This window comes from Plectropomus leopardus, chromosome 13, assembly GCF_026936395.1.
Source record: "Plectropomus leopardus strain MGB_pleo_1.0 chromosome 13, ASM2693639v1, whole genome shotgun sequence".
Classification (NCBI taxonomy): Eukaryota; Metazoa; Chordata; class Actinopteri; order Perciformes; family Serranidae; genus Plectropomus; species Plectropomus leopardus.
In genome coordinates, this window is record NC_142188.1 from 2,765,181 (window position 1) to 2,787,330 (window position 22,150).

Genomic DNA, 22,150 nt, shown 5'->3' on the forward strand with positions numbered 1-22,150 from the left:
TTTTGACTTTAAAATGTACATTCAGTAATAAGAAATAATGGAAATAAACTATTTCTGCCGCACAATTTGTGCATATGATAAAAATTAAATAAATCAATTAAATAAAGTTTAAAGCATAAAGTTTAAGCTACATTCTTCGGTGGTGTCTCCGCCTGTGTCTGCCGTTACTTAGGGACTGTTCTGTAGCTGCTACTTCCTGACAGTTTGGGGAACGTTCCTCTCTGTAGGTCCTCTATAACTCAAACACAGTATTATTTTCAGCATTATTTTTGTACAATTCAAGTTGACATAAGAAGATAAGAGGGAAAAAAAAATATAAAAATTAAATTGATTTTGCTCTTGAAAATAACTTTCTTTAAAAAAAAAAAAATTGTCTAAATTTTTTTTTTTTTAAATAAAAATGCACAAATTAAATTCATCTGTACTCACCACATCTCAGCCTTTTATACCCTCAGGTAATGAAAAACAAACAAAAAGAAGTTATCTGTTATCGGTATCTTATCGGCCACGAGAAGCTGGAAATTATCGGTTTATCGGTATCGGTTGAAATAATCATTATGGTGCATCACTGGTTATGATATCTTCATATCTCACTCAAAGGGAACCTGTAAGCTTGACAGAAATAGTGATTTGATGTATATCGTGATAAGACTTTTTTATATATCGCCCGGCACTGTGTCCTGTAGTTGCATATTGTCAGAAAAACGTTTGTTTTCTGAACCGTTTGTGTACATAAGAAAGTTTTTCTATCCTCTACTGACCGACTGGATCAACTGGTTGAGACTGACGATCATATCTGGAGTGTGAAGAAGCTGCTTCTGCCTCAGTAACATAAAAGTGTGTTATATCTGCCTCAGAACCATTCACTGGGTTTTACTTGAGCTTTATGAGCCTATTTGAGATTGACTAAAGCTTTTAAAACCATTTTACCCAGAGATCCGGCCGTGTGAAACATTGCAGAGCACATGTAAGGCATGTTTTATCGTTTCATTAAAGAACCAATATCTTTCCCTCTCCTGCAGCTTTATAAGGTATAATTAGCCGGCTAACAATGAGTGAAACACATCAGCGAAGCCTCTCTTTTTCCCCCCTCTTCGTCTTCAGTTTAAAGTCCATCAGCTGTACTTTTAACGATTCGCTTCTCAGTGCTTCTTTCCCACCTACCAGTCAACAGGCCGGTCTGGGTGTCGTTTCACATCAGCAGCTCCTCTGCTAATGAGCTGCTGCTGTGATTGTCAGGCTGAAGAGCTGCAGCAACTTAGAGCTGAGTGGTTGATTTCAGGAGAGTCGACACCGACGCTGCAACAATGTCTGAACTGTGGAGATGAGAGGAGGGTTTTTTTTCATGTCCGAGACTCAGAGGACATCCGCCAGTATGATGAATCAGCTTTTCAGTAAAGTGCTAAAATCACCAAAAAATATCCGGGGTTTGCTACATTTTGAGGATCAGGGCTGTCAGTGCGCATTGATCTGTTGATTAGTTTTGCAAATAATGATTTAGAGTTCAAGGTGAACTCTTCAGACGTCTTGTTTCTCTGATCAAATTACAAAATATTCAATTCTCTAAGATGCAAAAAAAATGTGAAAAATGCGCTTTTGCATTTGTTCAGGTGTGTGTTCGGATATGTCTTGTATGTGTCAGCTGGTGTGCAGTTAGTTTCTATCATGTGAGGGTTTTTTTTCTGAATAATGGAAAATGTTGATCGGCACTTTCTAAAGCTTGGTGTGATGTTTTCAGACTTGTTTTTTCTGATCGTCAGTTCAAACACAAAATATTCAATTTGCAAAGAAAAAACTATTACATTTATTCAGGTGTGTGTTTGTAGTGCAATCAGTTATATTCCTCGTGTCAGCGACGGCTGCAACTGTCTTTTGTTTTCTAATAATTTGATCTTTTGACCGTTTGTAATGGTTAAAAATTAAAAAAAAAAAAAAATTGATCAAAACATCCTAGAGCTCAGTGTGGTGTCTTCAGACTGCTCGTTTTGTCTGACAAATAAAAATAATAATGATAATGATAATAATAATCACTTTACAGTCTTACAAATCAAAGAAAAGCATCAAATCTTTATGTTTGGGTTTCCACTGCAGTTTTGCAAATATGTTTTTTTTTTTTGCCAATCGGCTGAAATACCACCTCATGTGAGAGTAAAAACTTTTTTTGCGATAAATGAGTTTTTATGACTTCATGTGTTTCTGTTAGGTGTATTTTAGGGTTAATGAAAACCTGCCTGATGGCGGTCAGCTGGTAACAAACAGTCTGGTGTTACAGTTAAACAGGAAGCTGAAACATGCTTCTCAAATCGTTTGAGGCAACAAATATGCGGCGCTGTCATAGAAATCCTGGTTTCGCTGTTTGATCTCAGTTTTTTCAGACTGTATTCACTCTGCAGGGAGCAATAAGACGCCAACTTCATGTTCACAAACTCGCTGAACAGGACATGAAAATGTGTTTCTGGAAACATTTTTAGGAAAGAAGTGGCGCAGTAAGCTATGCTGCTTTCATGTGATGTTAGAGGGTCGCAGTTTCCACGTTGGGAAGTCGTTCTTCCAACTTTGAGGTTGTTAAATGGGAACAACATGGAAGCTACAACGAAGATGGGTTGTATTTTAATAAATGGCTCGGCCCTTTTTTTCCTGTTTTGATTTTTTAAAGGGACAGTTTGATGTTTAGAAAATGTTTTAAACTTCCTCATCAATGTGGTAATGTTAACATTAGCAGGTTAATGTTGTTATCAGTGTTAGTATACTCACCCGGCATGCTTTACCGTTAAAAGTTATAGATGCTTATACTGAAATGTGCAAATGCTTAAAGTAAACGAACAAAATAATGAAATATACAATTCAATTGTTGACGCTGTTTCCATGCTTTTCTTCATTTCTGCTGCCCCGAAACATCACGCTAACGTCACAACTCGGCAACTCGGGTATCATCAAAATTACCCTATGTGATACTCGTAATTGCGACTTTTGAGGGACGTTTATGTGCTTGTAACTCGTAAATACGATATTTCCGATGGAAGGAAGTTTACCACACTTCACTGACACAAACTACCCAAACTAATTGGTAAAGTATCCCTTTAATACTATTTTCACACTGTCATACTGTCACTTGAGTACAGGATGTATCTTTAGTTTCTTTTGCGGTGATAATGTGGAGGAGCAGTGATGCATTTTTGTCTGTGTGATCCAGACTGTGTCCTTCCTGTCAAATAAAACCTACACTCTTATTTTTTTTTTTATCCCACAGGCCCACTTAGCATTCTTGTTTTAGTTGCTCGGCTCTATCTTGATCCGCAGTCGACATATCTTGGTGGACAGACGCACAGAAAACACACAGAAAACACACACACACACACACACACACACTGAGAGAGACAGGAATTAAAGGCATCTCGGTGGAAGTGTGATTGAATCAGCATTGTTGATTTGTCATTTGGTTGGTAGACTGCAGGCGGCTGCCAAACAAGCCACTGATACGGTTGCCATGGAAAGAGCTCTGGTTTGGTGCGTGCGAGGCAGAAATCTGATGTGCTGCCATTCTGGGTCAGGTTCATTTTTCGTGTTGGAGATTCGCTCTGCAGATTCAAGCACATGCAAAGAATGGATAACTCCTGCTATCGGTCAGCTCAGTCCTCATTCCCTCAGCGTCACAAACGTATCATTTTCTGTGCTTCTACTGTACGTCTGACGGCAGGAGACGGTAAAATATGTGCTGCAGCTGGAATCCCGATAAGTGAAGAATCAGATCTGTAAATCCAAAACACTGTGTCATTCTGTCTTTATCTTTGAAATGTTCCCATTTTAGTTGATGTTAATAGAAACCAGACTTGGAGAGAAAATGAATCAAAAAGTGTCTCTTGTTTTCATTTCCCAGAATACTTGGACAAACTTCCAGAGTTTGAGCTTTTAGGTTTGCATCTGGAGATGAGAGCTTTTCCAGTCTGTTTTTTTCTTGTCACGAAAAGGGAGGCCTGCATGCTTTTTACTCCAAACACAACTTGTGGCTGCGTCGTGCTTTGTACTGTGTTGAAGGCGACTGTCAGTGGAGGAGTTACGGCCCGGCCGCTCCTTTGATACGATTCTCACTCAGTGATTGTTGAGTATTTGTTTCAAATGGAGAGTTAGAGTCGAAACTTTTTGGTGGTTTTATGTTTGAACAGATTCATGGAACCAAAATCAGATTTCAGCCAAATTTAAAGTGGCAATCACAAGACTATTCATGATGCTGATGACACATCTGGATGGAGTGGTGAAGTAATGAGTCCTAAAATGCAGAAGTCTGTTACAATTTTTGCACTTTTGGTTCCCTCGACTCAAAGTCTCTGGATTTTTTTTGAATGGGTTTCATTAAAATCTCTTAAATAAGGTCTGTGGTTGACACAGACTAAAGATATTTAGATGTTTTGTTCTGCAACATAAAATATGTCTGTATTAACCCAAATGTTGAACTTACTCGTCTTAAAAAAGGCGATTGCTAACAAGTGGCTAATCGGGACTAGTCTGGGACGTTAGACGTCATCACACCTAAATCAGATCAGAAGAACGATTCGTGGTGGTGACGTTTAAGTCGTGCGACCACGATGCCGTTCCTTCATAGCCTAACAAGTTTTTTTTATTTACTTCTGCTGATTTCATTTTGGCAAAAATCAAAATCTCCCATTCAAAAATCCCAAAAGGTTTTTGACGAGGGAGCCGGTGTGATGCTAACTTCCAGGATGGTTTACAAAAGTTGGTCGTCCCTTCACCGCTCTGACACATCTGGATCGTAGTGGGTCAGTCTTTATTGCGGCTCTTTTTTCTGCTGTTTTGTACTTACATTTTTTTGTTAGAAGCATATTTATGTGTCTACATAAAGCAAAACATTGAAAATGGCTCTGCTGTCTGTTCACAGAACTTGTTCTTATTGTTCACGGCTAAAGTTTGTACAGAGTTTGATGAAAGAGCGTTCATGTATGCAGCTCTATATACTGTATGTGCAGACTTCTGCAGAAAGACTTGAAGCTGGCCTGGCCGATTATTGGGGGCGATATTTTGCATTTTGCAGATAAAATTAGTTAATTAATTAAGAAATGCGAAAAAAGTGTCAGCATTGGGAGGAACTTTTACTTTGTAACAACTTTAGGGGTCTTTTTTATTTATACTTTATTTTTTACTTACTTTTATTTTTTATACTTTATTACTTTATTTTTATTTTTTAATTTCCCTTGACTTTACAAAACAAAGTTGCTGGGAAATTACCGTATACGATGTTTAAAGTCTCAGTTCTGATTAAACTTTTGCTAAAGGCATTTAAACACAAGTTTATTATTTTCAAAATTCTGAATATTGTCAGAAAGAATTTCAGTTTTCTTGTACGAGCATATCGGTTCCAAATATTGATTATTGCTCTCATTAACTAACAATATTCGGTATTGGCCCTGAAAATCCAAAATCGGTCCACCCTTAATATTAACATTTCCAAACTATGACACTTATTAATAATCAACTCATCTTGTGCTGTCTGCATTTTGGAAAGAGCATTCTTAACATTTGTAAACTTTACTTATATTTTATAACATAGAAATTACATCAAACTGCTGAATTTCACACATAACAACAGTAAAAGGTCATCTTTACAGAAACACTCATCTCACCCAAACATAAAGTCGAGTTCTGAACAATGCAGAAACACTCTCAGCTAAACTGCAGTAATTACAACAATGTCTGTAAATTGCTTTTTCAAAAAAAAGAAAAAAAGAAGCATCAACTCGAGTTAAGACACAAGCGGCAAAAGAAAATGATAAGATGCCATAAAAGGAATACAAGAATTTCAAGGCTCATTAGCCATCGATTTCTGTCCGCACAGACTTCCTCCTCATCGCTGAAGTGCAACATCAGTGTGAGATCATGAGTGAGGAAGGAGTCCGGGCTTAGAGACGAGGAGGCGCTGCACGACAGCCAGCAGAGAGAGGGAGAGAGGGAGAGACGGAGGCATATAACAGCATGAAAAATATATCCGTGCAACAATTAGCAACACTTAAACTTCGCCCATATTGTCGCCATGACAACACGAGGACAATGTCGGTCAGGGTTCAAGCAGTTACGAGACAAACAGAAGGCGACGACGGAGAAAATAGAATAGGAGAGGAGGAGCCGCAGAGAGGAGAGGAGACAGATGGAGCTCAGAGAGAGGAGTCTCAATTCATCGTGCACTGATATGAGTGTGTGTTGGTGACATTGCAGCACTGCAAAGGCAAGGCTGCTTTATTTGTACAGTGCATTACAGAGCAATAAAATATAAAAAACATAAAATATACAGATTTGCAATAAAACAGTAAAGAGATTATTTTAAATAAATTTTAAAAAATCAATAAAAATAAAAGAGGAGCAAAGATAAAACAATTATCTAAAATTATATAAAAATCAAGTAGGAGAAAAGAAACACGATAGTAGCCATAAAGTATGATCAATGATGATCTATAAATGGCATTATACATAAGTTATTTAGAATTATTATGTATTTATGTGGTAATTCATTTAAGCAGGTCATACAGTGTAATAAAGCAGAGATGTGTGTGAGCGTCCAGTGCGCAGGGAGTAATACTGAGTGTCCGGTTTTGAATCCCGCTGACGAAAGCATTAAGTTGCATAAACTCCTAAAGTAAGAGTTACAGAGCTTTATACATAATTCCTGAGGCTGTAAAACGGCACAGTGAGCAAACGCCAGGGTGATATGAGGTTGTGCACACAGTATAAAGCAAAGTGAGACTGTGCAATTACTGCCTCAATAGCACAGAACAGCAGGGGAGCACTGCCACGGGGGGGTGGACACAATAACACGAATACCCGTTCAGGCTAATGTATAATACAACAATACGACAGCTGTGCAGCAAAAGCTAATGCTACGAGCCTGTGATGTTTAGTTTTAGTGTCATCGAGGTGACGCTGATAAAAGCCGCGCGCTGCTTGAGTTTGTTATTTTCTGACACGTATTAAGATGTAGACCTTTAGTTTAGGACCCAGTCTGGAGGCCTGTGTTTCATGTGTTCTGCTGCTACACATGAATGGAAGAAACAGCCTTTAAATTAAAGGAGGTGTCCAACCCACCGCCTTCAAGACACAGATAAAACCGTCTGTAACTCGCAGGTCAGATTTCACCAGCAGGCTTCTTTTTCATGTTTGTGCTTTTGATGAACGGTCTCCCTCCAGATGCTTTTCTTTATTAAAGCTATTTTCATTTATAAATTACTGAATACATTTATTAAAGGGATAGTTATTGGTGCTAGAAGAAAAAGTTCAGCCAAGAGTAATAAACAGTCCCTCCAGGTTTTTCCGGGCTGTTATTGTACTTGTTGCAGGCTGAAATGCTTCAATCTTGTGGCAGTTTTTTTTTTTTTTAAATTGTGATGTAAGTTGCGGTATTTTTATTTTTTAAATCGAGAGTTTGGTTTTTTTTTTTTTAATTTATAATTAGGTTATGATGCTTTTGTAGAACCAATATTGGCATAAAATGAAACAAATAATTTAAAAAATCCTAACTGTCATAAAGTTTTCTTTGTCATATTAAGACAAAGGCGTATTTCCATTAGAGATTCACGCAAAACGTGAGCGATATTTTCAAAATGTCGATAAAACCCAATTGTGAGATGACTGCGTTTCCATTGAGCGTTATTATGTGATTTCTGCCCCCCTTTGAAACCTGATCAAATTAAAAAATAAAAGAAATAATAAAAATAAATTAAATTCTTTTAAAAAACACAGGGAGAAGGCAACAAGTGCCTTTACAAAACATGGCCCATAAATTTGTGAAAAAGTTGCAAGAAAATTATTTGAAAATATGAAAAACAAAAAAACAAGAATATGAATCAAAATGTTCATATTCATATTTATTGTATTTTTATGTTTTTGGGACAAAAACACAATTTTTTAAATGTAATTTTATTGTCATTTTGCTAATGTCTTGCAATCTGCGGGACATTTCTTGCCATGTTTGTCATGCTTTTTCCCCGTGTTATCGAAAGACATCAAACCGGTTTGCTCAGGTTCCAATGCGACAAATAGCTCCAGGTTTCAAAGGGTTAATAAAAACCACTCTGCGTGACGCTGAGCAGGAGCTCTGTGCCGTGGCGGCTGGAAATGTTGCAGCCTCGAATCTTCCTCTGCTCCAGGTTTACCTGTTTTGGTGAATCTTTTTCTCCTCGCAGTAATAAAACTCTACAACTAGTGGAGTGGAGCAGCCACCTCATCCGAGTCATTACTGCAGCCATTTTATTCATTTTATTCATTGAGTTGTCATCCAGTGTGTTCACGCCTGAGTGCCATCCCTGTGCCCCGGGGCCACAGTAAGGTGAATTGTGGCAGCCTCGGCTTATGGCTAAGGTGATTCTTTCCAGGGCGGCCGAGGTGAGGGGGAAATGAAGTGGTTTTTTGATAAGAAGCGAGCATGCAGCCTGAGGCGCAAAGAAGAAACCACTCATCGAACAAACCGCTCCTTTAACATAAATAAATACAAATGTACAAAGAAAAGGTTGGGACACGAACTGATTGTGGACAAAACATCTCTGTTAATGTGCTCAGTTACAGAAAAGACATTTAAATAAAATCTCCACATTTTTGAATAAAATAACATTCGGTAGTGCCATTTTGTATTTCGTCCGCCTACCATCCACCCATGCAGAGGAGCAACATCCAACTGAAAATCTGATTAAGGACTAAAATAATGAATTCTTCTCCTTGTTTTTGCATGACACAATGAGAGTGTGCGGCTTGCAGCCAGTTGTATGGGAGCTAAAGACTGAGTCCAGATCCTGTGGAGGTGTGCTGGAGTTTGAGGAGGGTGACAGAAAAGAACAGCACGTTCCCACAGCGCTCCTCGCTATAGTTCCTACACTCAAAGCAACACAATGTTTCTTTCACTCTTCAATTGGCTCCTATTACCAACCTCCTGACAGTGAAAACACTGGCTGTCTGCTACAATAAATCACTCCCTGTTTGTTGTATGGGATGCCTGCGCTTGCAAGAGCTAAATTCAGAAACGTACTGTAGACGCACTCAAAGGGAAGTTTGACTTCAATAAAGAACACAACTTCTCAAATGTGCAGAGAGTGGAGTGGAGTAACTACAGAGGGTTATTTAGGGATGAGCCGATGTTTATGTTTACGACTCAGGTTAGCCAGAGATGCCCGTACGCCGTGATTTTATGTTTCCATGATTCATCTGATGCAATTTAGGAGTCTGGGAGTGTTTGCCGTGTTTTTTAATTGACCCTAAAGTAACTTTCTAGTAGATCACACACGTTAATGGTGCTTTCTATTTCCTCCCTCGCCTGGTTTTGCCAAGTCTGAAATCTTGGTGGAGTAATAAACTCAGAGCTAAACTTTAATAGCAGCATCAAGTCCATTGCAGAGTCTGCCTACTTTAATCTGAACTTAGCAGAAGTCCTGAGAAAACTCGAGTCCAAGCTGTTTTTTTCTCCCAGAAGGTCAAACTGCTGAAACTTTTTCCTTCTGTCTCGCCTCCAAAACTGCAGAAACTCTGCTGCTCTTCTATAATTGTCTCAATAGTTCTCAAACAGCTGTGTAATGTGTAATTAAGTCGTTAAATTATTAACAATAGAAATTCTCAGTACTTTTTATACTCCTTGATAGTTAAATCTGTAACACAGCTTCATATTTTATAAACTGATCGAATGTTTTTGTAAATTCTTAATCCGTAAAGTAATTAGCTGTCAGATAATGCAGTTGAGTACAAAGTGCAATATTTGCATCTGAAACGTAGGGGTGTAGAAGAAAAGCATGACATGGATGTACAAGTACTTCACAAGTGTATGTACAGTACTTTACACCATAAAAACTCCCTATGGTCATCTTGCAAAAGTCTGTTAACTGATGAATTGTCTGAATTAAGGCTCGGTCTGCACATAGACAGATATTTTTGTAAACTCATATTTTCCTCTTTTGGCCTGTCGTCCACATGCAAACGAAGTTTAGGGTCACTGAAACTGAGATTTATTACTGTTCATCTGTAGGGGGTTTTCATTAACCCTCAAGAAACCTCCTATTTATCACAAAATAACGTTTTAGCACTCATGTGGTGGCATTTCAGCTGATTAGAAAAACACGTTTCACAAAACTGCAATGGAAACAATTTTTAGTCTTCTCTAGCTCACATGATGCTATGGCTGTGTGCTCGCCAGGAGGAACCGGCTCCCTCATGATGCAGCAGGAGCTAGAAAAGTTGAGCAGATCATCTGAAGTTTTGAATCCACAATTCCTCTGTGAAATCGTGGACTACATCTCCCAGAAATCCCTCATACGTGGCCGCTCCCACGTATAAGGGGCTCGCCTTTCCATCACGGCTCCATAACACGCCTACGTGGCCTTGGATTGGAAATAATGACGGCTGGTTTGGTGGCTGCAATAGAAATAAAGCTGCTGATGTTTTAAACATCCATCGCCATGGTTACTGGGATGTTATCACCAGAGAAGAAGTTACAGAACATCAATCAATGGAAACACAGTCATCTCAAACTTGTGTTTTATCGGCATTTTGATGTTATCGCTTAATTTTGTACAAATCTGTAACGAAACCCCTCAAACAAACTGAGAAACAGTGACTGAGTTCACATGTGCCTATAATAATAATTGTAATGAGCAGTGAATTAACACTCTCTAGTCAGATGAACAGATGTGTCGGTGCAGCCGGTGTGTGTGCTCCAGTGTCCGCCTGAAACAACGAGTTTTGGATAAGATCACTTGGTCATTTGGACTCAGCAATGAACTGGCTAGATTTTGGTGGTTATCAAATCACATGACTCATATACATATACATAAAACAATAAATCACAAGGTAAAATAATGATAATAATTAGAAATTACAAAAATAGAAAGTATTTCTGAGAAAAAAATGCAAACCAAAAAAACAAAAACGAAAGAAAAGGGAGGCATAAGAAATATTTGGGAATGCATCACAATCTACTCTGATCTATAAGCAGCCGGTTTGATATTTGCTGCTTTTCTTTGTCTTAAGTGAAAATAAACTCAACACACTTTGATTTTTGGCTCTTGGATGCACAGAAAAACATTTTGAAGGTGTCTCCATGCGTTTAGGAGATTTTTCACAGTAATCACCATCAGCAGGTTGATCTGCAGTAAACCTTTATTTACAAATTCAGTTTATTTTAAAACGTAACTTTAAGCTGCATTCATACATTTATACCGAAAACCATGACCGCTTCGAGAAACATCTTCCCATTAGTCGTACATCTGATCTCCTTCACCTCCTGCTGAAAACATCCGGCTCTTTTAGTTTCTACAAACTCGTCTCTAACTTTGTGTTTTCGCCGTTCGGTGGCGGGCAGGTAGAGCACAGAGTGAGGCTTGTTTGTAGAAAACAGCTGCCAGCTGCGGCTTGAAACGAGGTTGATGAGAGCGCTGAGGCCGAACCGAACGATAAATGTGCTTCAAAACACAAACAGTGAGCAGAAAGAGGCGGCAGATTCTCCGAACGAGGCATCATACATGAAGGATGTTTAATATTTAAGATCATCAGAGCTTGACTTCCCACATCCTTTGAGTCGATACTGTACTTCCCATTATTTGACCTCCTATTGGTCTATTTTTGAGAAAACGGACACTATCCGTGCTGCTGAAGGTGTGTGACAAAGAGTGTGTGTGTGTGTGTGTGTGTCTATCTAAAGTGGCCGGCAGCCTTTGTCCCTCAGCACTCAGACTTCCTGATTGCTGTTATTTGGTCAGCCATGGCACCCGCTCACTGCAATTTACAAGACGCAAGAGGTTGTGTGTGTGTGTGTGTGTGTGTGTGTGTGTGTGTGTGTGTGTGAGTGTGAGTGAGAGTGTGGAGAAAAGAAAGAAAGAAGAGTGAGGAGGGAAAGAAGAGGAGAGGAGTGTGGCAATTTGGAGTAAGCACAAGTTGTGTGTCTCCAAATGTGTATGTGTGTGTGTGTGTGTGTGTGTGTGTGTGTGTGTGTGTGTGTGTGTGTGTGTGTGTGTAGACAGTTCAAGTAGCAATTTGGAGTAAGCAAGTGTGTGTGTGCCCATGCGTGTGTGTTTGTGTGCGTCGACAGCTCCAGCAGCTTTTCGAGTGGCTACTTTGATGTCTGACCCACTTTGGCTGTTGCTGAGTATAAAGCTATTTATTTAGTTTCGAGTGTGTGTGTGTGTGTGTGTGTGTGTGTGTGTGTGTGTGTGTGTGTGTGTGTGTGTGTGTGTAAAGCTATTTATCTGGCAGTGGACTGGGAGAGTTTTGCTGTGTGTGCTGTTGGACCCCTCAGCATCTGCTGGTGGAGACAGCAGAACATGTCCTCCTCCTCCTCCTCCTTTGCCTCCTCCTCCTCCTCCATCTTCGCCATTTTCTTCCTCCTCCAGCTCCTTCCTCTCCCCGTCACACCGCTCTCCTCCTCCTCCTCCTCCTCCTCCTCTTAATGCAAAGTCTTCTCCTCTTCACGCCTCGCGGTGCTGTGTACTTCCATCTTCCCCGTGCCATTAACTCCCTCTGATACACCGCTAAGTTGCAGCTCTCAGCTCTGATTGGCTGAATCGTGTTAGAAGCTGCTGCAAAGTACCAGATAAATCTTTTTTTTTTCTCTCCGTGCCAGACTTTCACCATTATTGGTTGTAACCAGAAATAAACACGGCGGTCCAGGTTTAGAAGTGCTGTCATTTGATAGAAGAAACTCTTAAAAATAATCTGAGCCTCACATGAACCAAACAGTGAGAAGATTTCAGAGCTAAAACATTTCTATCCGCTGCTAAAGAGTTTTTAATGAGCGCATTTAATGTACTTCGTTTTACTTGTTGACTTATTTTTTATTTAAAAAAACACACCCATTAATTAAGTGTCATATTGTGCCTTAAGTATGTTTTATTAAGAGGATGAGGTGAGGTTTTTCCTGTATTTTTCTCGTCAACGAAAAACATTGAAGGACCAAAACCCACAAACACAAACTTAGTGGTTCCTTTTGAAGGTGGAAATTTTTAAATATATATAGTAACTACACTTTTTCAAATGCTCTGTAGTTCCCCAAAGCCATTAGTCACTGTAGTTTTAGCATTTGTTTCTCAAAAAGTAGTAAAAAAGTGGATTTTTTGTTGGGGACTATTTTCAGTGGCGGATTAATCCACATTTGGTGCTCTAGAGGACAGTGTGTGTCGGATTGAGTCAAAATAAACTAAAGTGTGTTTTCATGCTGATAAAGGAACATGTCATCTAATGCATCAGTGTGGTTTTAGTTTTTTGGACAACAGTGGAGCTCTGTAGTATGGAAGAATATACCTGTTACCTCGTTTAAGGAGGTTACACAAAGTATTTTTCACTGTTGTTAAAGGTTCAGTGTGTAAGATTTAGAGGGATTAATGCGATCTGTGGTTGTAGGGATATATCAGTTTCATCATGCCCTGTACTGAGATGTCATTTTAGTCAATGAAAAGGAGGCAGATCAGTGCAGAAAGGTGAATAAAAATAAGTAAATATCATCGGAAACACTAGTGGATTGAATAAGACTCTAGCACTGAAACACATGCTCAATGACAAATAATATCAAAAAACTTCTGTTTACTTTGGAAATGTGCCAGATCCTGTTTATTTTTTCCTTTCTTTATTTGCGAGAAGCCTCTTTTACTCAGTGAGTCACTGTAATTAAAACAGTGTTAATGTAGTTTGATATACTTGCCATCAGCAGATGGAGTTTGCACCGTTTTCATGTACTCGTAGATGTTCCGCCTTCAATTTCCACCATTTCTATTTTTGCATCGTATGCATTTATATTTCTGTCTTTTCCTCGTGTGTATTTGCTGCCACAATGCTCTGCTGCTATTTTTCGCGCTGCAGTTTCCAGAGATCATTTGTCAGCGCGGCCAGCACTGTGACGTCTCTTTCTTTGGATAATCCGTCGACCTCAGTAGTTGCTTTTTCCTTTTTCTATGTTCAACCATGATTGTTATCGCAAGTCAAACCGACTTTACTGGGGTTTTTCTGAGAAGTGAACTCGAGCAGCTTACATGTGTGGATGTCAATCACGCAGGCCTGCAACCAATAAAATAATGAAAAATGGTCATCAAAGTTTCCCCAAAACCCACAGTGGCGTCTTCAGATCGTTTGTTTTAATTATCAAATAGTTTAGAGCTGAAAGATACTCAATTAATGACAGAGAACAGAAAAAGAGAAGCTGAAGCCAGTGAATATTTGGCATTTTGCCAGAGATAAATAATCACTTTTCAAAATAGATGCCAATTAATTTTCTGTCAATCATCTATTCAGTTTGATAACTCTTTGAAACCTTAGGCAGCGAGTAACCACAGAAAAAATGACCAAAAATGAGCAAGAAATTCGTAAAAAGTTAAAAGAAAATTACCTAAAAATTTGTTAAACAAAAAAAGAAAGAAGTACAAAAAACAAGGAAATGACCTGGGAAAGTGCTTAAAATAATAATACTTTAAAAACATTATTAATAACCAAGAAATTAGTAAAAAGTTGTAGCAAAATAAGTTTAAAAAAGAAAAAGGAAGCATGAAAAAATGAAATGACCTGGAAAAGTGCTTAAAATCAAAATTCTTTTGTACCATGATTAATTAGAAAGAAATTTGTAAAATGTTATAAAAAAATTACATGAAAATATGTTTAAAAAAAGAAAAGTAAAGAAAACAAAGAAACCCTACGTTTTTTAATAATAATTTTAACTCTGCAATTCTAATAATTATAAATATATAGTTTTTCCTTAGTCATTTTCTGTAGCTTTTTAAAAACAATTTTATAAATCCACTAATTTCTTGCGCATTTCTTGCCAAGCTTCTCGTTGACATTTTTCCCATGTTTTTGAAAGAAATTGCCCTAATTTGCAGGATGTTCACAGATTTAAATACTTGTGAAAGGCAACCAAAAGCAACAGGAAAGTAATGTTCCAGATTCAAAGGGTTAAATAATCATTCCAGCTCTATAATCATGTGAAAATTAAAGTCCGTATTATAGGGGGCCACGATATGAACTGGATGCACCATTTTCATGCATCTTCAGATACAAGTTTAGCCCAATTTTTATTAAATAATTTCCAGCGAGTCAAACTTCCTGGTTGAAGCTGGACCGCTGAATCTGCGGTTGAGGAGCAGGAAGAGTCTGCTCTGATGGAGTCGTACGCGCCTCACCTTTGATTTCAAATGAAAACTTCCCTGACAGTGAAACCTTGTTGGCATGCGCACCGATTTAAGTCAGGTCACTGGAGTTGAAGGTAAATACACACTTTGATCCCGCGGCTCAGCCTCCACACTCTGACTTTGCACTTTGTAATTTCACTCTCAGACCTCCTGACTGTATGTTTGGCTGCCTGCTTCATGTGCGCTTTTCATGTCGGGGGGAACATATTCCTCTCATTTTTCATGCATTCGGTATTTTCACACTTTGCTGCGGCTCCTCACCTCCATCCATCACTGCTGGGATATTAGTCAACAATAGTAAAGCCAGCATTTATATGTGTGTATGTGTATGTGTGTATATATATATACTGTGTATCAGTTGATATTATATATATTATATTTTTCAGGGCTGATACTAATACCAGTTATTAGTAGTTAATGAGGCCAATAACCAATATTTGGAACCAACATGCATTTACAATAAAATTAAAATCTTTCCGTCAATATTTAGAGTTTGCTACATAACAAATTCCAACTCAAAATTTTGTTTAAATGTCCTTCAAAAGTTCAAGATTCAAAAATGTTTTTATTGTCAGTCACACAGTGACAGAATATTACCTTCAGTTTGGGGCTCCAACAACATGAAAAAGCCACACCCAAGAGACTCACATAAAATCACAAAAAAAATCACAAAAAAACACAAAAAATCACAAAAAACCACAAAAAATCACACTTTGTGTGTCAATAAAAACACGTGTGCACAGCTACTTTCAAAAAAGTAATGACTATCTTGCCTTGTTTAAAGAGTGCATTACAAGTGTTAAATCAAAGCTGAAACTTTAAACATCACATATAGCAAGTTTCCTGCAACTTTTTAAAAATAAAATTGAGTGACAATTAAAAAAACAAAAATAGATAAATAAATACGAATAGCTCCCTGAAGTTTTACAGAGTAAGAGTTCCTTCCATGCTGACACTTTTTTTGCACTTTTTAATTCATTCTGTTGGCGATCATCAAAATAAAATGCCAATACAGATAATAATACTAATGCCAAGGCCGATAATCTGTCGACTCCTAATACTGGGGCAGACACTTTCCCAAAAAATATCTCCTCAAAATGTCCCCTTATTATTTCTAAATAAGAATCTAAGTAGAAAAAAAATCAAATCCACTTCAAGAAAGAATACATTCACAGCTTTCTAATGATATCAGTATTGCTTTTGTTCTCCAAGTATTAAGCAGAATACATCATAGTACACACTGACCGTCACCGAGCCGTCATTCAGAGAAAAAGGCTTCAGAGTTCGCAGCACGGTGGCAGCAAAGACACGTGACGGAGCGTGTTCGCCCTCTAAACTGAGAGCGAACGCTGCACTACAGGGGCTGTCCCAAAGTGGAAAACTAAAAAAGTATAATACAAGTTAACATACAACACTGGACTTCACATCATGGATTCACTTTTCATGACAAACTTCTTTTCCTTCTCTGGATAGGTGGACCCTTTTACGGACTAAAGGAACGTAAAAATGGAGGCGCTGACACATAATCTGACGTCAGGACAGCTCGTACAGGTAGGAAGTCACCGTTATTTCTTCCTCTGTCTTGTTCTTAATGGATGATACTGTGGTGCTCATGGTTTCCGTCAGCTGAACGGAGTGATGCACCCAAACGAGACGCACGTCACATTTTGTTGTCAGGCGTTTACAAGTTTCTAAATTTTATTTATTGTCTGAATTTGGCCAAAAAAGTTTCATTTTCTGAAATCTAAAATCAAAAAGGTAGACTTAGTGATATCAGCAAATGTTGTATCTTTGTCCGAAGTATCGATATAATATCATATTGTGATGAAACCAGTGATTTACACCGATAGATAAAGTCATCCTGTGTGCACTTTTCTGCTGCACTCCTCAGTCATCAGCCCGTTTTCATTCTGTAGGCGTCAAATACCGCCGCTTATGTGTGCTTAATAATTCAAATGAAAAATGATATATGTCTTTATTTGCTCCTAATAGCTATCATTTACTTTTAATAGTTCACTTTAGTATCTGCGTCTATTAGCAAACTTTGAACTATAAAGTATGCCGGGCGAGTATACTAACTTTGAAAATAACGTTATTTTATAACACGAGTTGCCAACTTGACGTCATAAATGCATAAACAAGGCGGGCAAAGTCAATGTTTGGTCAATGCTAAGAAACTGTTTTATTAATCACGTATTAAATATTAATTTTTGATCACATGTAAAGTTTAATGTTGTGTTAGTGTTAACTGCTGTCCATATAGAGTGACCTAGATTAAATAATAATATATATAATATATAAAAAAAAATAATATAATGTAAAAAAGATAAAAATATAAATGCACTGGAAACAGCTATCAATCTTTTGTTTAAATGCTTTTAGCATTAAATTGCAACCCATCTTCTTTATAGCTTCCATGTTCCCACTTTACCACCTTGAATCAAAAGTGTGATTTTTTGCTTAAAAAATAATCTAAAATGGTCAGTTTAGAAGTTTCTATATTTTCCCTGGGGGAAATTCCCCAAACTCCCCGGAGGTTCGTCCACAGAGCGTGTTGATCGGTCTCCCCAGATGTTGAAAATGTGATCACAGCGTCAGTATATTTGTGTTTTTATATGTGTACATTGTAACTTTAACATCAGTAATACCGCAGTGTGTTTTATTACTCTGATGCTCAGACTGTTTTACAGGAGCGATGAGCTCTTCACAGCTCGCTTTACTCTGATGTTAAATCAGCTAACAGGATTTTAAAAGACAAAGACTTTCCTCCTTAAATCACTGTGGACTCTCTGGGCTTATTCTTTAATTTTCTGCTCCTGCGGTCTCCTCTCTCTCCTCGCCCCCCTCCTCACATCTCCTCCTGGGCTCTGTGTTTTGATGTAATTGAGGAGGAGGAGGAGGTGGTGCGCTCGGTGCTTCTCCTCCCCAGCAGACAAGAGTCCAGAGAGCAAAAACCTCTAATCAGTGATGTCAACAGCTGACAGTTTGCAGCGCTGCACCACAGACACTTTGTAGACTTGTGTAATGATTGTTGAGGCTCCCGACACACAGATCACATTCATTTCAGCAAAGCACGAAAAGGCAGGAACCATAAAAAAAAACATGGCTCTATACCGACCCTGGTGTTAGCGCATCCACAGTCCCTCTTTTCACTGTCAATGTGACGAAGCTTGAAAGCTCGAGAGGCTGAGCCCTGGAGATGTGAAGCCTCTCAGCACGCCAGCTTTTTATTTCTTAAACAAAGGGCTGCAGACATGCTCAAAAAAACCAAACTCTTCTCTTTATTCGTCTTGTAATAAGTGAAACCTTCCATCGAGCAGTTTAGCTCCAGTCACGGTGCAAGAGGACATCTTCCTTTTGGCGCATTAACATTTAAATTAACATTTATGTGGTCGCAGGTGCGCGTTTATTGGGTGTTTAACAACAGCTTCATCTCGGCCAATCAGAGCCGAGGACGAGGAATTTCTGTTTTATAAGTCGTCATTAACTTTGCGCAGCGGCACAGATGTCGCACTCGCCGATGTTTCAGGGGAGCACTGTCTGCAAATCTAATCCAAAACATCCTATCAGTTATGTTTTTTTACACTTAAACACAGTTTCACCAGAGCTGCAAGTCTGAAATCACCTCCAAATCGTTTTTTTTTCTCTCGTGGTCTGAAGGAGGAAAAGGCTGATGAATGAACAGCAGTTAAATGAGAGCCAGAGCTCAGCACTGTCATCTGTAAAGCTTTAGCTGGGATGTCACAGTTCAATCACTATGGATTACTGCTTCAAGAGTGGCTGTCTGCCAAAATAGCCTCTGTGTGGATTTGTGTGTTTGTGTGTGCCGCCTGTATAAATTTTCTTTATGTACGGAGACGGTTTTCTGGCTGTTTTCCTTACAGTAAGTGCAGCACGTTAACGGTTAAACTCATGGACCATTAAGTGATGAGAGTATTTTATTCCAGGGTCATTTGACACATATTTGAAGTCTCTGCACTGGCTGAGAAGATGAGTTAAGTGCAAAAAAAAAAAAAAAATCCATTTATATGTTGCGCTTTAGCTGGTATGAAAACTTTTTTCAAAGTATTAAAAAACACAAGCGCCTCGGTCCTAACCGCGACTGTCGTGCTCAAATGATGTTAAAACTCATCTCTAAAGTGTAATAATGCGATTATACAACTATAACCAACAAAATAAAAATGTATAACGAAAATGTATTCATGTTTTCAGGCAATTAGCTCTCAAAATAAAAAGCTTTTTCCAACTGTTATCTCCATTTGCATGGAAATACACAGTCTGACTAATTACTAGAAAAGAATCAGTCAGGTCAGTAGAATCCTAAAAAAAGTAAAGAAACTTTGTTTACTACTCCTGCAAGTAAATTGAAGCTTAGTAACAACCTGCAGATTATCGACCCGGCTGATTATTGGGGCCGATATTTGGCTTTTTGCGGAATATCTGTATTGGCGTTTTGTTTTAATGAATGGCAATAAAATTAATAAATTAAAAAGTGCAAAGAAAGTGTCAGTAGGGAGCTTTTTTTATTTATTCATTTTTTGTTTAAATTTTCACTGAACTTTATAATAAAAAGGTGCAGTGAACTTGCTGCATATGATGTTGAACGTTTCGGTTAAAGGCATTTAAACAAAGTTTTGTGTTGGAGGTTGGAGGTTGTTATATATCTCATTATCGATATCGGCCCTGAAAAACCAATTTCGGTCGACCCTGACCGCAGACACGTTTTCTAGTCGTAGTTTAGTCCGCTGGTCAACTTGTGCTTAAGCTTTCTAGAGATTGTTGGGTTTCCCAAACTAAATAAATACCACGGATATAAACAAAGAAATGCTTGTTACGACTAAGAAAACTGCTGAAAAAAAACGTTTTTTCCATCTACAGATTTTATTACTACATCTGCAAAATCAAAATTAATGAAAAAAGAGAGCGATGTCATCATTTACAAAATTCACATCATGTTGTTATCTAACAAAGTATTCTGCTTCATTCTGCCTCTTGATGGTCCCAATGATCCAGCCTACATATCACATCATGCCTAGATCCAGATGGTCTCGGCACACTCTTGTGTCTTGGTCTTGGTCACGTATTGGTCTTGTCGTGGTCTCAGCATACTCTGGTCTTTGTCAAGTCTTGGTCTTGTCTCGGCACACTCTGGTCTTGGTCAAGTCTTGGTCTTGTTGTGGTCTTGGCACACTCTGGTCTCTGTCAAGTCTTGGTCTTGTTGTGGTCTTGGCACACTCTAGTCTCGGTCAGGTCTTGGTCTTGTCGTGGTCTCGGCACACTCTGGTCTCAGTCACGTCTTGGTCTTGTCTCGGTCTCGGCGTGCTCTGGTCTGGGTTAATATGGTCTTTGAAAAGCGGTGATTAAGAGATGGCGGAGTGATTCTTGTAGTGATGAGGCAGGTCTGCTGTGATCAGATTTGAGCATGTCCTGTCACGTGTACCAATCAGATTGCTTGGTTGGAACTACTTTTTGTGTAATTGAATGAGGAAGTATTTTACAGCGCTCCAGAGTCACCACAATGCTCTGTCCTAAGGATCTCGAGGTAAAATAGCAGTGGAGTTACCACACGCGTGTTAAAAATACATGCATCATGAATGTGCACCGGCACGTATTTGAGTGGCCAAATCACACAAAGTGCTGCTAGATGATGTGGCATTGTGTTTATGGTAAAAAACTGAACCATTTACAAGTTATTTTCCTTTTTCCTGGACGACTCTGCGCTTCTTTTTGCCAAAGTCATCAGCATCAGGACCACGACTCTGCCAAAACTGCAATCACTTTGAAATGAATGAGGAAGCTTTCTTTTTTTCTGAACACATTTTTATTAACCACCCAGATTATTAACTTCACGAGTTATTACACTGCTGCAGTCCCTGAACGATATCAGGAAGAAACATTTAGGGCAAACCAGGTGTTTTCACATTAACCTTGTTTCCATCTAACAGTCACATATGCAGTATCGATGCAGTATTATCTCTGTGTAATCAGTCCAACTACAGACTGGCAGGAAAAAGTCAAATACTAAAGATGTGACATTATTTTGATAAGGCCTAAAAAGCCCTCTGAGGGGATTATGGGCTTTATATAAAAAAATTGGCTTAAAATGACAGCTGATTAGCCCAACAAGGAAACTACTTTAATGAAAACATAGTATTGATTACACATTTAAATTTTGTTTGTGTTGCTGAGAGGTGTTATGATCCAGATCGACAGATTTGTATAGATTTAATTATCACTGATTCAATTTGATTAAGCAAAGTGAAAACATCGATCCATAGTGTGGCCTTTATTGTGAAATTCTGTGTCATTATTAAACAGCGCCTCAAATATGTTGAGAAACATGTTTCGGCTTGCTGTTTAACTGCAACACGAGATCCTTCCGGCTGCCATTGTTTCACAGGGACATTAACTTCACCCACCAGCAGGAGTGTTTATTGGTCTGGTAGTTGTAACTTTTCTACATCTTGAACAAAAACGTCCTTTTTTCCGTTGTCTCTGGTTATGTTGCACCAGTTTACCAAGTATTTGTGTCTTTCTACTGCAGAGACAGACCAGTTTCATGTCAGGACTGTCTCTAAATTATTCTTCAACCGTTTGAAAATTGGCTTGATTTTTTCAAAAACATGGGAAAAAGTCAATGAGCAACAGAAGAAATTACCCCCAAAAACTACTTAAAATAGGAAGAATAAAAAAAGATTTCTTTTTCTTTTTTTAGAGAAAAAACTCAAACAATGGAATGACGTGTAAAAGGTGCTTAAAAAATAATTATGTAAAATAATTCTAAATAAATAACAATAATAATAAAAGCTTTTTTTTCCAAAGCTACTAATTTCTTGCAATTTGTTGAAAAGTTCTTATGAAGTTGTTTATTGCCTTTCCCCCCCATTTTTAGAAGAAAAAAAAACCCAATTTGCTACGATTTCGAGGGTTAAGGCGTCTCAAAACAGCACAAGAAAAGTGATGTGGATCACGGTTTCAAAGGGTTAAATGCGGTAATAAAA

At 38.4% G+C, this 22,150-nt stretch overlaps 1 long non-coding RNA gene across 1 annotated transcript in view; it reads left to right on the plus strand.

The window, feature by feature from the left end:
* Positions 1-22,150, plus strand: part of LOC148187626 (uncharacterized) — a 151,152-nt gene that overhangs the window by 37,009 nt on the left and 91,993 nt on the right. Inside the window, exon 2 of the long non-coding RNA XR_015778433.1 lies at positions 16,623-16,700. This is a non-coding gene — a long non-coding RNA (uncharacterized LOC148187626). The remainder of the gene's footprint in view (positions 1-16,622; positions 16,701-22,150) is intronic.